Consider the following 19,204-nt stretch of genomic DNA (forward strand, 5'->3'; position numbering starts at 1 on the left):
CACAATGCAGTTCTAATAAATATCTCAAGAACTGATAGTTTTATCTAATGCTTAAGAAAACTGAGGATCAGAGGATGTTTATAAGTATATTTCCCAATGCTAGCATTGCTCTGATGTTAAAGGAAAAAGAAAGGGCACAACAATATAATTGATCCATTATCATTCATAAATACATCTAAAAACCCTTAAAGTATCTAAAAATATAAACATAAAAATCTCACCTACATAAAAACATAAATTAAAAATAACCAGGTATTATCCAAATGCAAGGGTACTTTAATATAGGACAATAACATGTAATGATTTCAATACATGAAATTAATGATTAAATTCTATTATTGATACAAATTTATTAAATAATATAAAGTGATTTTCTCTTTGTGTTTGGAGAACCTATAGATCAAAACAAAAGAATAATTCTAAGATTATATTTAGTGGTGAAAAATCTAGCACATAAGAAAGAAATGTAAGAATAGCTAACTACACTTTCTATTTGTTGCAATGTTATAAGACGATATCTATATAGATCAGTAAGTGTAATAGTGATCATTTTTCTTGCAATTATAGAGTGAAATAATAAACAAAGTAATATAATCATGTCTATGTGTGACAGGATATGACAATATTGAAAGCAATCAATCTCAGTATAAAATCTGTATATAAAAAATAAAATCTGTCTATATTTCTGTATTATTCTTGTAAAAAATGTAAAAAGTTCCCATAAAAAAATAAAATAACACTTATAATTTGAGATATTTAAAGCACTAAGGCTAAAGAGCAATCTCAGTCAATAAAGTCTGTATCACAAAAGCATAAGGGACTTAATTTGTATCCCCAATACCTAATGAAAAGCCTAGTTTAGCTGAACTCGTGAACACATCAGTAAAAATGAAGGAGCTGGAGACAAGCAGAATTATATGATTGCAGATGAGCCAGCATGGACAAAGCAACACACTCCAGCTTCAGTGAGAGACCCAAAAGTTAATTAGAAACTAAGGCAGACAACAAACATTTGGTCTCTGACCTAGTCATATATAGGTCACCATGTGTATTGACACACATAAACACACACATAAACAGCATATATACATAAAATAGAAATCAAAGTATGAAAAACATCTTAATGAATTTGAGAACAGATGTAAAATTTCAGCAATGAAAACCACTAAAGATCACAGAGAAAAAGAAAAACTTGATGGAAATACATAGTTTCAAGAATATTAATTTTAAATATGGAAATATAATAACTTCTACAAATCTATGTTTAATCAATGACTATAAACATTTTCTTACTGCATATGGTATTAGTATTTTGATATTCTTAATTATTGACATGGAAATTTTTAATGTGTATGAAGACAATATTAACATAACATACACCAAACTAAGGTAAAAAAATAGGAACAGAGAACTTGATGAACACAGGATAACGAAGTGTCTCAAAGCTACTAAAGTCTGTGAAGTCACTCGATCATCAGACCAGGTTCCATCAGAGCAAGAGAAAAAGTTTCATAACAGATAGCATATTTACGAACTCTTGCTTGTCTATAGTGAAGAATAGGAATTTCAATTGAAAAATGATTGTTTTCCAGAAGTATCTGGAACAAATTAAGGTATATATTGAAACCAGTGATTGATCTGAAAACCTTAAAAATATAGAAAATCATGAAGAGTACAAAATGGATCATAGACTGAGAGATAAGGGGGAAAGGAGAAAAACTCCAGAAGAATGTTCCCCAATTCATCTACCTCTTTTTTCCCCTTTAAAACGCTAAGCAAATGGGAAGGAAGGAGCAAGAGTTAAAGGAATCAGAAGTCAAGAGACTAACACAATAAAATTTATTCATGAAATGCTAGGTTATAATGCAACATATACACACACACACACACACACACGCACACACCCATAATTGGCCACAATGCATACATAAAAACCACTTACACAGTGGAATACTACTCAGCTATTAAAAAACTATGACTTCCAGAATTTTGTAGAGAAATGAATGGAATTCAAAAGGATCATCCTGAGTGAGGTAACTCAGACCCAAAAGAACATACATGGTATGTACTCATTGATAAGAGGAAATTAACCAAAATCTCTTAATACACATGAACCAATCCACAGACCAAATGAAACCAAACAAGAAGGAAGGCAAGAATGTGGATATGTCAATCCCACTTAGAAGAGGGAACAAAGTAATCACAGGAGGCAAGAGGAAGAAGGGAGAAAGGGACCAGGGTGTGATAGGAGAAGTGGAAGGGAACCATGCGGATGACATTAATCAAAATACACAACAGCAGGGAGATAGAATCTGAAGAGTCCTCCTCCAGTAAATAGTCATAACCCCCAGTAGAGAGATCTCAAAATTTTTCATCCTGAGTATATACATTCAGCTGGTTCATTGCTCCTGCTACATTTGTCACAGAGAACGGTCTTATCTGTCATCAATGAAAGGGAGCCACTTGGTTCTCTTTGTTAGGTTGCCCTAACAAAGGGGGATGCTGGAGGGGTGAGTTGGGAGGGGGTGGGTTGGGTAGAAAGCAACTACTAAGAGGCAAAGGGGAGAGGGTTTTCAGAGGAGAGATCAGAAGTGGGACATTTGAAATGTAAATAAACTGTATAAAATGTGTATATCATCTGCATTGACTTCTTCTGTATGCTAACCATCCTAGCCTCATGTCATGCATTATGCCACACAGAGGCTCAAGATCTTTTTATTACTCTCTCCTACCATTACAGCATTCATTGAAGTTAGTGTCAATTGAATGCTTAGTCAATAGAGAGGTTCTGTCACAGTTAAGTCACATACAGAGCAGAAGTTTTATAAAAGCATCTATATTTTATGTAGAAACTTATAGCCTCAGGAAGTCCCTCCTTATTCCTTCCTGCCTCCCTCACAGTTTTCCCAAGATATTCCAGGCATAACTCCTTACCCAAGCCTTTGTGTTAGGTCATCTCTGTCCTAGAGGAGTCTATTGCAAAGAGCCATCAGTAACTCCTTCATCTTTACACCATTCAGAAGTCACCTATACAATACAAGGACTGTACTTGCCCTCTACAATCAAGAAATTGATCCTCCATATTAAGAAAAATTATTTCTGTTTTACTCTTTATCTTTTAGTAGTTTAGTTTACTTATTTGGTTGGCAGCCTTGGCTTATTTTGTTTCCATTGCTGAAATGATGCTTGAAATGGTGATAATGTTTCTCAATCTGTATAATTAAAAAGAAGAATTTCCTACTGAATAGATTCTCAATAAACACAAAATAAATTACTTCATGAGATAACTGTGAGTATGTATATTAGAAAATCAACTTGGCAAAAGTTTTCCTCCCAAAATAAATTATTGTTTTCATATTTTTTGTTTACTCTTATAAATCTGAACATTATATCCTTCATTTCTTCTTTTATTCTCATCCTCACCTCTTTATGTCTCCCAAACTCCTTTTCAATTTCATGGTCTCTTTCAAAATGTGTGCGTGCGTGTGTGTGTGTGTGTGTGTGTGTGTGTGTGTGTGTGTGTGTGTTCATAAGTACATATATCCTGTATATATGCTGAATATTGAAAATTAAGTATTGGATAAGCATATATCAGTGTAGCTGGTTTTCGCTCAACCTGACCCAAGCAAGATCCATCTTATAGCCATCTTCTTTGACCCAAACTATAGCCATCTTAAAACCATCTCCTTTGACGCAAACTAGAACCGTCATAGAGTCATAGAGTCCTTTTAATTTCAATTGAGAAATTACTTCTATAAAATTGGGTTATAGACAAAACTGTCTGGCATTTTCTTAATTAGTGATTGATGGAGAAGGGTCCAGGAGGGTTGATGACATCCCTGGGATGTTATCCCTATGCTCTATAAGAAAGCAGGCTGAGTTTTCTCATGTGAGAAACAAACTAGTAACATTTCTTCCTGGCCTCTGTCAGCTCCTACATCTAGATTACCAATTTAGGTCATTGCCTTGGCTTTCCTAATGGACCGTGAGCCAGGAAACATAGGCCAAACAAACCTTTTCCTCCTCAAGGTGCTTGTAGTCATGGTACTTTACCACAGCTTTAATAACACATCAAAGACAATAAGAATTATGAGACCCATCTCTACAATATAGTTTGTCCCTTTCTCAAGAATTAATGGCATGAGCTCTTCATGAGCCACAATAAATGGTGTTGTCATTGTTTAGGATTGTGCAATCCATACTATTCAGATTTCATGGGAAACCTTCACTTCCCCATATAAGAGAAACAATCTTATAGCAGGTGCCCTAGTTTCTGTTTTACTTCCATCCATGTCCTATATTATAATGTTGTGCTTCCCTTAAGTGTAATGATTGTACTGTAGATACATCAAGTGGACCATGGCATGGAAGGTTGTTCTCCACATTTTCCCTATTTTTGATTTTTTGTAATAGTCCTTGTCTTGACAAAAAATTGATGAGAGACAAAACATACATACATATATATACATATATATACATATACATATATATACATATATATATATATATATATTTGAGTGTAATATATTAGGATTGACCACCTGGTATTGTTTGGTCCATTACTTAGATTTCCTTTAAATTGTAATGCATATAGAGTATAACAGAAAAATTACATGAGAGTTTTTGAAATAGTAAAGTGTTTCAAAACCATAATTATTGACACAGAGAGTTGCATATTTCTAGTTAGTTTCTTTCTAAATCCTCTAGAGTAACTCAATGAAATAATGTTTTGGTTTTTAAGGCACAATAAAATAAAAATGTTCATAAACCTTATCATTAATCATCATAAAAAGTTCACAAGTATAAAATTTAAGAAGTAAAATATTATAACTTTTAGGTTAAGCCACCTGCAAACGCTGAAATGAGCAAAACCATCATTATCATGAACAGAACTAAATGCCTGACTCTATAAGCATATGGTTTCATTCAGATTATTAATAGAGAAATGCATAACTAGGAGTCACAAAAGTCATGTCTCAGATTTCTAAAGAATTTAACGTGAAAGGTGTACATCTTTTAAATGCTATGTAATGTCATATACGATGCAGTTGACAGGTTATGACAGATATCATTGAAAAAGCTATACTTACAATAAAAATGAAAGTGTCATTTCCAGATATTTTTCTATGTGTAATTAGTCCACTACATCTGGAAACCACATAATACCACACAGATATTCATTGGGAGTAAATCAATTTAATGGAGTGAAATAACTTGAACACAACCAGTTATTTTCATTGCTTTTCATTAGTCATCATATCTAGTCAAACATACTATCTGTTATAAATTATATTTTTAAAACATAAAAGTGATATTTAGGAAAGCATATCTCTTTCCAAACTATTAAATAAATAAAATATTTGCTAATATTTGTCTTTTGAAACTTTAATTGTAATTTCTGGAACTGTATAATTCATCAACTTACATAGCATAAAGCATTTTAATAATGAATATATATATATATATGAAATTTTATTGGTAAAAATTATTTGGTTATGCCATTTTCTTTTTTTTTTATTAACTTGAATATTTCTTATATACATTTCGAGTGTTATTCCCTTTCCCGGTTTCCGGGCAAACATCCCCTTCCCTCCTCCCCTTCCTTATGGGTGTTCCCCTCCCAACCCTCCCCCCATTGCCGCCCTCCCCCCAACAGTCTGGTTCACTGGGGGTTCAGTCTTAGCAGGACCCAGGGCTTCCCCTTCCACTGGTGCTCTTACTAGGATATTCATTGCTACCTATGAGGTCAGAGTCCAGGGTCAGTCCATGTATAGTCTTTAGGTAGTGGCTTAGTCCCTGGAAGCTCTGGTTGGTTGGCATTGTTGTACATATGGGGTCTAGAGCCCCTTCAAGCTCTTCCAGTTCTTTCTCTGATTCCTTCAACAGGGGTCCTATTCTCAGTTCAGTGGTTTGCTGCTGGCATTCGGCTCTGTATTTGCTGTATTCTGGCTGTGTCTCTCAGGAGCGATCTACACTTCTGCACTTCTTTGCTTCATCCATCTTGTCTAATTGGGTGGCTGTATATATATGGGCCACATGTGGGGCAAGCTCTGAATGGGTGTCCCTTCAGTCTCTGTTTTAATCTTTGCCTCTCTCTTCCCTGCCAAGGGTATTCTTGTTCCCCTTTTAAAGAAGGAGTGAAGCATTCACATTTTGATCATCCGTCTTGAGTTTCATTTGTTCTAGGGATCTAGGGTAATTCAAGCATTTGGGCTAATAACCACTTATCAATGAGTGCATACCATGTATGTCTTTCTGTGATTGGGTTAGCTCACTCAGGATGATATTTTCCAGTTCCAACCATTTGCCTACGAATTTCATAAAGTCGTTTTTGATAGCTGAGTAATATTCCATTGTGTAGATGTACCACATTTTCTGTATCCATTCCTCTGTTGAAGGGCATCTGGGTTCTTTCCAGCTTCTGGCTATTATAAATAAGGCTGCGATGAACATAGTGGAGCACGTGTCTTTTTTATATGTTGGGGCATCGTTTGGGTATATGCCCAAGAGAGGTATAGCTGGATCCTCAGGCAGTTCAATGTCCAATTTTCTGAGGAACCTCCAGACTGATTTCCAGAATGTTTGTACCAGTCTGCAACCCCACCAACAATGGAGGAGTGTTCCTCTTTCTCCGCATCCTCGCCAGCATTTGCTGTCACCTGAGTTTTTGATCTTAGCCATTCTCACTGGTGTGAGGTGAAATCTCAGGGTTGTTTTGATTTGCATTTCCCTTATGACTAAAGATGTTGAACATTTCTTTAGGTGTTTCTCAGCCATTCGGCATTCCTCAGCTGTGAATTCTTTTTGTTTAGCTCTGAACCCCATTTTTTTAATAGGGTTATTTGTCCCCTTGGTCTAACTTATTGAGTTCTTTGTATATTTTGGATATAAGGCCTCTATCTGTTGTAGGATTGGTAAAGATCTTTTCCCAATCTGTTGGTTGGTTATGCCATTTTCTTGTCACAGTTCTGTCTATATACCTGGAGGCCTATCAGCCCCTGGACAACTAGGCGAGACTCCTCCCCTTAATTCTTTCAGCTGCAGGGTCCTACAAATAGCAAACATTAAATTAAACTAGAGATACTTAAAGTAATTCCACTAAAATGAAGGACAAGACAAAACTGCCCACTTTCTCTGTGTCTATTCAGTATGGTGCTGGAATTTCTAGCTACAGTAATAAGACAGGTAAAGGACATCAAAGGGATACAAATATTAAAGTATTAGAAGTATTGCTATTCACAAATGATATGAAAATACACATTAGTGACACTAAAAGTTTCTAGCTCTGACAGAAGATAAACACCTTAATCAAAGTGGTTAGATACAAAAGTAACTCAAATAATTAATAATAATAGTAATAATAACAATAACAATAATCCATTTTTCAAATTATCTGAGAAAGAAATTAGGAAAACAACACTCTTCAAAATATTCACAAAAATATAAAATAGCTAGATATAACTTTAAACAAGAAGTGAAAAATATGTATAATAAGAACACCAAATCTTTAAAGAAAAAATTAAAGAAGATATCAGAAGATTCAAAGATCATCAAAGGTTCATGAATTGATAAGATTAATATAGTAGACACTCGCGGATCCCGGCCCGCAGCAGCTCTCTGATCCCAGACCCGTGGGAGAGAGGCCTCACCGCCTGGTCAGGTGGGCACTCCTGAGGCTGCAGAGCAGAAGAGACCACCAACACTGCCCACCCCCGCCCACATCCCTGGCCCAAGAGGAAACTGTATAAGGCCTCTGGGTGCCCGTGGGGGAGGGCCCAGGAGCGGCAGGACCCCTGCCTGAGACACCGCTGGACCCTGAAGGAAACAGACCGGATAAACAGTTTTCTGCACCCAAATCCCATGTGAGGGAGAGCTAAACCTTCAGAGAGGCAGACACGCCTGGGAAACCAGAAGAGACTGCTCTCTGCACACACATCTCGGACGCCAGAGGAAAACAACAAAGGCCATCTGGAACCCTGGTGCACTGAAGCTCCCAGAAGGGGCGGTGCAGATCTTCCCGGTTCCTGCCGCTGCAGAGAGCCCGTGGGCAGCACCCCAAGAGTGAACTTGAGCCTCAGGACCACAGGTAAGACAAACTTTTCTGCTGCAAGTGACCTGCCTGGTGAACTCAAGACACAGGCCCACAGGAACAGCTGAAGACCTGTAGAGAAGAAAAACTACACGCCCGAAAGCAGAACACTCTGTCCCCATAACTGGCAGAAAGAAAACAGGAAAACAGGTCTACAGCACTCCTGAAACACAGGCTTATAGGACAGTCTAGCCACTGTCAGAAATAGCAGAACAAAGTAACACTAGAGATAATCTGATGGCGAGAGGCAAGCGCAGGAACACAAGCAACAGAAACCAAGACTACATGGCATCATCGGAGCCCAATTCTCCCACCAAAACAAACATGGAATGTCCAAACACACCAGAAAAGCAAGATCTAGTTTCAAAATCATATTTGATCATGATGCTGGAGGACTTCAAGAAAGACGTGAAGAACTCCCTTAGAGAACAAGTAGAAGCCTACAGAGAGAATCGACATTAAAAAATCCCTGAAAGAATTCCAGGAAAACACAATCAAACAGTTGAAGGAATTCCAGGAAAAAAATGGAAATAGAAGCAATCAAGAAAGAACACATGGAAACAACCCTGGATATAGAAAAACAAAAGAAGAGACAAGGAGCTGTAGATACAAGCTTTCACCAACAGAATACAAGAGATGGAAGAGAGAATCTCAGGAGCAGAAGATTCCATAGAAATCATTGACTCAACTGTCAAAGATAATGTAAAGTGGAAAAAGCTACTGGTCCAAAACATACAGGAAATCCAGGACTCAATGAGAAGATCAAACCTAAGGATAATAGTTATAGAAGAGAGTGAAGACTCCCAGCTCAAAGGACCAGTAAATATCTTCAACAAAATCATAGAAGAAAACTTCCTAACCTAAAAAGAGATACCCATAGGCATACAAGAAGCCTACAGAACTCCAAATAGATTGGACCAGAAAAGAAACACCTCCCGTCACATAATAGTCAAAACACCAAACGCACAAAATAAAGAAAGAATATTAAAAGCAGTAAGGAAAAAGGTCAAGTAACATATAAAGGCAGACCTATCAGAATCACACCAGACTTTTGCCAGAAACTATGAAGGCCAGAAGATCATGGACTGATGTCATTCAGACCCTAAGAGAACACAAATGCCAGCCCAGGTTACTGTATCCTGCAAAACTCTCAATCAACATAGATGGAGAAACCAAGATATTCCATGACAAAACCAAATTTACACAATATCTTTCTACAAATCCAGCCCTACAAAGGATAATAAATGGTAAAGCCCAACATAAGGAGGCAAGCTATACCCTAGAAGAAGCAAGAAACTAATAGTCTTGGCAACAAAACAAAGAGAATGAAAGCACACAAACATAACCTCACATCCAAATATGAATATAACAGGAAGCAATAATCACTATTCCTTAATATCTCTCAACATCAATGGCCTCAACTCCCCAATAAAAAGACATAGATTAACAAACTGGATATGCAACGAGGACCCTGCATTCTGCTGCCTACAGGAAACACACCTCAGAGACAAAGACAGACACTACCTCAGAGTGAAAGGCTGGAAAACAACTTTTCAAGCAAATGGTCTGAACAAGCAAGCTGGAGTAGCCATTCTAATATCAAATAAAATCAATTTTCAACTAAAAGTCATCAAAAAAGATAAGGAAGGACACTTCATATTCATCAAAGGAAAAATCCACCAAGAAGAACTCTCAATCCTAAATATCTATGCCCCAAATGCAAGGGCACCTACATACGTAAAAGAAACCTTACTAAAGCTCAAAACACACATCGCACCTCACATAATAATAGTGGGAGATTAGAACACCCCACTATCATCAATGGACAGATCATGGAAACAGAAATTAAACAGAGATGTAGACAGACTAAGAGAAGTCATGAGCCAAATGGACTTAACGGATATTTATAGAACATTCTATCCTAAAGCAAAAGGATATACCTTCTTCTCAGCTCCTCATGGTACTTTCTCCAAAATTGACCATATAATTGGTCAAAAAACGGGCCTCAACAGGTACAGAAAGATAGAAATAATCCCATGCCTGCTATCGGACCACCACGGCCTAAAACTGGTCTTCAATAACAATCAAGGAAGAATGCCCACATATACTTGGAAATTGAACAATGCTCTACTCAATGATAACCTGGTCAAGGAAGAAATAAAGAGAGAAATTAAAAACTTTTTAGAATTTAATGAAAATGAAGGTACAACATACCCAAACTTATGGGACATAATGAAAGCTGTGCTAAGAGGAAAACTCATAGCGCTGAGTGCCTGCAGAAAGAAAAAGGAAAGAGCATATGTCAGCAGCTTGACAGCACACTGAAAAGCTCTAGAACAAAAAGAAGCAAATACACCCAGGATGAGTAGAAGGCAGGAAATAATCAAACTCAGAGCGGAAATCAACCAAGTAGAAACAAAAAGGACCATAGAAAGAATCAACAGAACAAAAAGTTGGTTCTTTGAGAAAATCAATAAGATAGATAAACCCTTAGCCAGACTAACGAGAGGACACAGAGAGTGTGTCCAAATTAACAAAATCAGAAATGAAAAGGGAGACATAACTACAGATTCAGAGGAAATTCAAAAAATCATCAGATCTTACTATAAAAACCTATATTCAACAAAACTTGAAAATCTTCAGGAAATGGACAATTTCCTAGACAGATACCAGGTACCGAAGTTAAATCAGGAACAGATAAACCAGTTAAACAACCCCATAACTCCTAAGGAAATAGAAGCAGTCATTAAAGGTCTCCCAACCAAAAAGAGCCCAGGTCCAGAAGGGTTTAGTGCAGAATTCTATCAGAACTTCATAGAAGACCTCATACCAATATTATGCAAACTATTCCACAAAATTGAAACAGATGGATCACTACCAAATACCTTCTATGAAGCCACAATTACTCTTATACCTACACCACACAAAGACACAGCAAAGAAAGAGAACTTCAGAGCAATTTCCCTTATGAATATCGACGCAAAAATACTCAATAAAATCCTGGCAAACAGAATCCAAGACCACATCAAAACAATCATCCACCATGATCAAGTAGGCTTCATCCCAGGCATGCAGGGATGGTTTAATATACGGAAAACCATCAACGTGATCCATTATATAAACAAACTGAAAGAACAAAACCACATGATCATTTCATTAGATGCTGAGAAAGCATTTGACAAAATTCAACACCCCTTCATGATAAAAGTCCTGGAAAGAATAGGAATTCAAGGCCCATACCTAAACATAGTAAAAGCCATATACAGCAAACCAGTTGCTAACATTAAACTAAATGGAGAGAAACTTGAAGCAATCCCACTAAAATCAGGGACTAGACAAGGCTGCCCACTCTCTCCCTATTTATTCAATATAGTTCTTGAAGTACTAGCCAGAGCAATCAGACAACAAAAGGAGGTCAAGGGGATACAGATCGGAAAAGAAGAAGTCAAAATATCACTATTTGCAGATGATATGATAGTATATTTAAGTGATCCCAAAAATTCCACCAGAGAACTACTAAAGCTGATAAACAACTTCAGCAAAGTGGCTGGGTATAAAATTAACTCAAATAAATCAGTAGCCTTCCTCTACACAAAAGAGAAACAGGCCGAGAAAGAAATTAGGGAAACGACACCCTTCATAATAGACCCAAATAATATAAAGTACCTCGGTGTGACTTTAACCAAGCAAGTAAAAGATCTGTACAATAAGAACTTCAAGACACTGAAGAAAGAAATTGAAGAAGACCTCAGAAGATGGAAAGATCACCCATGCTCATGGATTGGCAGGATTAATATAGTAAAAATGGCCACTTTACCAAAAGCAATCTACAGATTCAATGCAATCTCCATCAAAATACCAATCCAATTCTTCAAAGAGTTAGACAGAACAATTTGCAAATTCATCTGGAATAACAAAAAACCCAGGATAGCTAAAGTTATCCTCAACAATTAAAGGACTTCAGGGGGAATCACTATCCCTGAACTCAAGCAGTATTGCAGAGCAATAGTGATAAAAACTGCATGGTATTGGTACAGAGACAGACAGATAGACCAATGGAATAGAATTGAAGACCCAGAAATGAACCCACACACCTATGGTCTCTTGATTTTTGACAAAGGAGCCAAAACCATCCAATGGAAAAAAGCATTTTCAGCAAATGGTGCTGGTTCAACTGGAGGTCAACATGTAGAAGAATGCAGATCGATCCATGCTTATCACCCTGTACAAAGCTGAAGTCCAATTGGATCAAGGACCTCCACATCAAACCAGACACACTCAAACTAATAGAAGAAAAACTAGGGAAGCATCTGGAACACATGGGCACTGGAAAAAATTTCCAGAACAAAACACCAATGGCTTATGCTCTAAGATCAAGAATTGACAAATGGGATCTCATAAAACTGCAAAGCTTCTGTAAGGCAAAGGACACTGTGGTTAGGACAAAACGGCAACCAACAGTTTGGGAAAAGATCTTTACCAATCCTACAACAGATAGAGGCCTTATATCCAAAATATACAAAGAACTCAAGAAGTTAGACCGCAGACAAACAAGTAACCCTATTAAAAAATGGGGTTCAGAGCTAAACAAAGAATTCACAGCTGAGGAATGCCGAATGGCTGAGAAACACCTAAAGAAATGTTCAACATCTTTAGTCATCAGGGAAATGCAAATCAAAACAACCCTGAGATTTCACCTCACACCAGTGAGAATGGCTAAGATCAAAAACTCAGGTGACAGCAAATGCTGGCGAGGATGTGGAGAAAGAGGAACACTCCTCCATTGTTGGTGGGATTGCAGACTGGTACAAACATTCTGGAAATCAGTCTGGAGGTTCCTCAGAAAATTGGACATTGAACTGCCTGAGGATCCTGCTATACTTCTCTTGGGCATATACCCAAAAGATGCCCTAACATATAAAAAAGACACGTGCTCCACTATGTTCATCGCAGCCTTATTTATAATAGCCAGAAGCTGGAAAGAACCCAGATGCCCTTCAACAGAGGAATGGATACAGAAAATGTGGTACATCTACACAGTGGAATATTACTCAGCTATCAAAAACAACGAGTTTATGAAATTCGTAGGCAAATGGTTGGAACTGGAAAATATCATCCTGAGTGAGCTAACCCAATCACAGAAAGACATACATGGTATGCACTCACTGATAAGTGGCTATTAGCCCAAATGCTTGAATTACCCTAGATCCCTAGAACAAATGAAACTCAAGATGGATGATCAAAATGTGAATGCTTCACTCCTTCTTTAAATAGGGAACAAGAATACCCTTGGCAGGGAAGAGAGAGGCAAAGATTAAAACAGAGACTGAAGGAACACCCATTCAGAGGCTGCCCCACATTTGGCCCATACATACACAGCCACCCAATTAGACAAGATGGATGAAGCAAAGAAGTGCAAACCGACAGGAGCCGGATGTAGATTGCTCCTGAGAGACACAGCCAGAATACAGCAAATACAGAGGTCGAATGCCAGCAGCAAACCACTGAACTGAGAATAGGACCCTGTTGAAGGAATCAGAGAAAGAACTGAAGAGCTTGAAGGGGCCGAGACCCCATATGTACAACAATGCCAAGCAACCAGAGCTTCCAGGGACTAAGCCACTACCAAAGACTATACATGGACTGACCCTGGACTCTGACCTCATAGGTAGCAATGAATATCCTAGTAAGAGCACCAGTGGAAGGGAAGCCCTGGGTCCTGTTAAGACTGAACCCCATGAACTAGACTTTTTGGGGAGGGCGGTAATGGGGGAGGGTTGGGAGGAACACACATAAGGAAGGGAAGGGGGGGGGATGTTTGCCAGAAACCGAAAGGGAATAACATTTGAAATGTATATAAGAAATACTCAAGTTAATAAAAAAAAATTTAAAAAAAGATTAATATAGTAAAAGTGTCCAACTTACCACAATCTATCTATAGATTCAATGCAATTCCCCCCCAAAAAAACAATATAATTCTTTAAAAGACACTGAAATAATAATATTCAACTTTTTATTATATGTTGCTAAAACAATCCTGTACAATAAAAGAACTTCTGGAGGTATCAGTATTCCTGATTTCAAGTTGTACTACAGAGCAATAGTGCTAAGAACCACATGCTATTGACATGAACACAGACCAATTGATCAATGGATTCAAATTGTAAACCCAGCAGGAAATCCACACTCTTAATGACACTTGATTTTTGACAAAGATTGTAAACTCTACAATGGAAAATAAAAGCATCTACAATAAATAAGGCTTGTATAACTGAATGTCTGCATGTATAAGAATGCAAATTGGTCATATCTCTACAAACCCACATGCAAATGGATCAAAGACTGCAATATAAAACCTTGTACACAAAATCTGAGAGAGAAAGTGAGAATCACCTTGAATGCATTAACATAGGTGCCTTTCTGAAAAGAACACCAACAGCCCAGGCATTAAGATCAACAATCAATAAATAAGATCTCATGAAATTGGAAATTTTCTGTAAGGCAAGGGATAACCATCAGCAGGATAAAAAGTAAGCCTACAGAATGGGAAGATATAATTCCAACCATAATTTGAACAGAAAGCTCATATTCAAAATATATAATGCCCTCAATAAATATGACACAACAAACCAAAATAACTCAATTTAAAAATGTATTACAGTTAAACAGAATTCTTGACAGAAAACTCTCTAATACCCGGGAAGCAGCATAAAAATTTGCAGAAATGCAAATCTCAACAACTCTGAGATTCCGTCTTACACCCATCAGAACAACTAAGATAAAAAAAAAATCAAATGACAGCTCATACTTTTGAGGATGTTTAGCAAGGAGAGTACTGCTCCATTGCCAGTGGGAGTGGAAACTTGTACAGCCACCTTGTAAATCATTTTGGCAGGATCTCAGAAAACAGGAAATAGTTCTATCTCGAGATCCAGTAATACCTCTCCTGGGCATATATCCAAAATATACTCTACCATGCTATAAGAACACTTGCTGAACGATGTTGATAGAAGCTTTATTCATAATAGCCTGGAACTGGAAACAACTTTGAAGTCCCCCAACCAAAGAATGAATAAAGAGTTTGAAACATGATCTGTCTTCTACGGGAGATGGGCTGTACAGTTCCCTCTCCACACTGTAGAGCATTTCATTTAAGGTCCATTGATTTGAGCCCCGAGAGTCTTTCAATTCTCAGGTCTCTGGTATATTCTAGGTCTCCCCACCTTCTGCTCCCTGAGGTTGCCGATTTTCAATCTTTTTCTGGCCCTCAGAGCTTCAGTCCTGTTTCCCAACCCAATACCTGATCCTGTTCCCGTCTTCTGCTCCCTGTCTCCTTTCCCACTCAGGTACCTCCCTCTCTCCCACCCCTCCTCTTGCTTTCTTCCTCCTCCCAAGTGGAATTGTGGCATCCTCACTTGGGCCCTTCATCTTGTTAACCTTCTTGAGTGTTGTGGATTGTATCCTGGGTATTCTCTACATTTTCTGGCTAATATCCATTTACTAGTGGATATTTACCATGCATTTTTTGGAGGGTCTTAGTTACCACACTGAGGATGATTTTTTCTAGTTCTATCCATTTGCCTGAAAAACTCATGGTGTCTTCATTTTTAATAGCTAAGTAGTATTCCATTGTAAATGAACCACATTTTCTGTATCCTTTCTTCTGTTTTGGTATATCTGGGTTGTTTCCAGCTTCTGGCTATTATAAATGAGGCTGCTAAGAACATAGTGGAATATGTACCCTGTGGTATCTCTTTTGGTACAAACCCAAGAGTGGTATAGCTGGGATTTCAAGTAGATATATTTTCAAATTTCTGAGGAACCTCCAGATTTTGAGAATGGTTGTGTCAGGTTGCAATCCCACCAGCAATGGAGGAGTATTCCTCTATCTCCAATGTGATGTCACCTGAATTTTTTTATCTTAGCCATTCTGTTTGGTGTAAGGTAAGTCTCAGAGTCATTTTGATTTGCACTTCCCTCATCACTAAGTACTTTGAACATTTCTTTAAGTGCTTCTTATCCATTAGAGATTTCTTTGTTGTGAATTTTGTTTAGTTTTATACCTCATATTTTGATTGGATCATTTAACTTTTGGAGGGATTGAGTTGTCATCCCCAGTCAAAATCTCTAACTTGGAATCGTTCATGTCTGAAAGAATTGCAGGGACAAACATGGAGCAGAGCCTGAAGAAAAGTATGTCCAGTGACAGGCCTAAATTGGGATCCAGCTCAAGGGGAGGCTCCAAGGCCTGACCCTATTTTTTTTTAACTTGAGTATTTTTATATACATTTCGAAGTGTTATTCCCTTTCCTGCTTCCGGGCAAACATCCCCTCCACCTCCCCTCTTTTATGGGTGTTCCTCCCCATCCTCCCCCCTTGCCGCCCCTCCCCCCAACAATCAAGTTCACTGGGGGTTCAGTCTTAGCAGGACCCAGGGCTTCCCCTTCCACTGGAGCTCTCACTAGGATATTCATTGCTACCTATGAGGTCAGAGTCCAGGGTCAGTCCATGTATAGTCTTTGGGTAGTGGCTTAGTCCCTGGAAGCTCTGGTAGCTTGGTATTGTTGTACATATGGGGTCTCGAGCCTCTTCAAGCTCTTCCAGTTCTTTCTCTGATTCCTTCAACGGGGGTCCTATTCTCAGTTCAGTGGTTTGCTGCTGGCATTCGCCTCTGTATTTGCTGTATTCTGGCTGTGTCTCTCAGGAGCGATCTACATCCTGCCCTGTCGGCTGCATTTTTGCTTCATCCATCTTGTCTACTTGATGGCTGTATATGCATGGGCCACATGTGGGGCAGGCTCTGAATGGGTGTTCCTCTGTGTCTGTTTTAATCTTTGCCTCTCTATTCCCTGCCAAGGGTATTCTTGTTCCCCTTTTAAAGAAGGAGTGAAGCATTCACATTTTGATCATCCGCCTTGAGTTCATTTGTTCTAGGCATCTAGGGTAATTCAAGCATTTGGGCTAATAGCCACTTATCAATGAGTGCATACCATGTGTATTTTCCTGTGATTGGGTTAGCTCACTCAGGATGATATTTTCCAGTTCTGACCATTTGCCTACGAATTTCATAAAGTCATTGTTTTTGATAGCTGAGTAATATTCCATTGTGTAAATGTACCACATTTTCTGTATCCATTCCTCTGTTGAAGGGCATGTGGGTTCTTTCCAGTTTCTGGCTATAATAAAAAAGGCTGCGATGAGCATAGTGGAGCACGTGTCTTTTTTATATGTTGGGGCATCTTTTGGCATCATCAGAGCCCAATTCTCCCACCAAAGCAAACACAGAATATCCAAACACACCAGAAAAGCAAGATCTAGTTTCAAAATCATATTTGATCATGATGCTGGAGGACTTCAGAAAGACATGAAGAACTCCCTTAGAGAACAAGTAGAAGCCTACAGAGAGGAATTGCAAAAATCCCTGAAAGAATTCCAGGAAATCATAAATAAACAAGTAGAAGCCCATAGAGAGAAGTCACAAAAATCCCTGAAAGAATTCCAGGAAAACACAATTAAACAGTTGAAGGAATTAAAAATGGAAATAGAAGCAATCAATAAAGAACACATGGAAACAACCCTGGATATAGAAAACCAAAAGAAGAGACAAGGAGCTGTAGATACAAGCTTCACCAACAGAATACAAGCGATGGAAGAGAGAATCTCAGGAGCAGAAGATTCCATAGAAATCATTGACTCAACTGTCAAAGATAATGTAAAGTGGAAAAAGCTACTGGTCCAAAACATACAGAAAATCCAGGACTCAATGAGAAGATCAAACCTAAGGATAATAGGTATAGAAGAGAGTGAAGACTCCCAGCTCAAAGGACCAGTAAATATCTTCAACTAAATATCTGACCCTATTTTTGATGCTATGATATACTCACAAAAAGGGGACTATCATGACTGCCCTCTGAAAGACCCAGCAAGCAGATGAAAGAGTTAGATGCATATATTTACACCCAAACAATGAACAGAAGCTGGTATCTTCTGTGGTTGAATTAGAGAAGAGCTGGAAGAAGCTGAGAAGGAAGGTGACCCTATAGGAAGTCCAGCAGTCTCAACTAGACTGGACCCCTGAGATGTCTCCAAAACTTGGCCACCAACTAGGCAGCATATACCTGTTGATATGAGGCCCCCAACCCATATACAGCAGAAACATGACAGGTCTGGACTTAGTGAGAGAAGATGTGCCCAACCCTCAAGAGACTTGAGGCCCCAGGGAGTAGGAAGGTCTGGTGGGGTCAGGGTTGTGAGGGTGGGTAGTGAGATCCTCTTGGAGAGTCTGGTGGGAGGTATGGATCTGGAACAGTAAGAGGGTGAACTGGACTGAAGGGTGATAAATTCTGGACTGAAAAAAATTAAAGAATATATAAATTAAAAGAATGTGGAACATTTGCATATTGGAAGATTAATCAGCTATTAAGAACAATAACATTCTAAAATTTACAGGCAAATTGATGGAACTAGAAAACATCATGTCAAGTAAGGTAACCCAGACACAGATTAGTAAACATGGTATGTACTTATAAGTGAATATTAGTTATGTAGTACAGGATAATCTTGCTACAATCTAAAGACCCAAAGAAGACAAGCAACAAGAAAGGCCCTAGGGAGGATGCTTGTATTACACTGCAAAGTCGAAATAAAAGAGAAATCAGGGTTGAATGGAGAAAGAGGTTTGGGTAGGAGAGGAGTTGGGTAGGTAAACAGGAGGATTTAACTTTGGATAAGGATGAAAGGAAAGATAACTGCAAGAAAGAACCAGAATTGATTGGGGTCAACATCTCTGAGAAGATTTAGAATACTAGGAAAATGGAACCTCATGGAAATCTATGAGGGTGACCCAAGCTAAGATTCCGAGCATTAGAAGATAGAATCTGAAACAGCCACCTCATACCAGCAGCCAAGACTTCCAAAAGGAATGATGAAAACACCAACACAGCCAAACCCTTTGACCCACAATTTTTCCTGCCTACCATATGTGCATGGATAAAGAGAGAGCAGAAATTTATGCAATGCTCAAGCAATGACTGGTCTACTCTGAGAACCATGTTATAAGAGAGAGCATATCCCTGAAACTATGAATGATATTATGCTATACTTGTAGACACTGGC

This window comes from Rattus rattus, chromosome 11, assembly GCF_011064425.1.
Source record: "Rattus rattus isolate New Zealand chromosome 11, Rrattus_CSIRO_v1, whole genome shotgun sequence".
NCBI classification, from domain to species: Eukaryota; Metazoa; Chordata; class Mammalia; order Rodentia; family Muridae; genus Rattus; species Rattus rattus.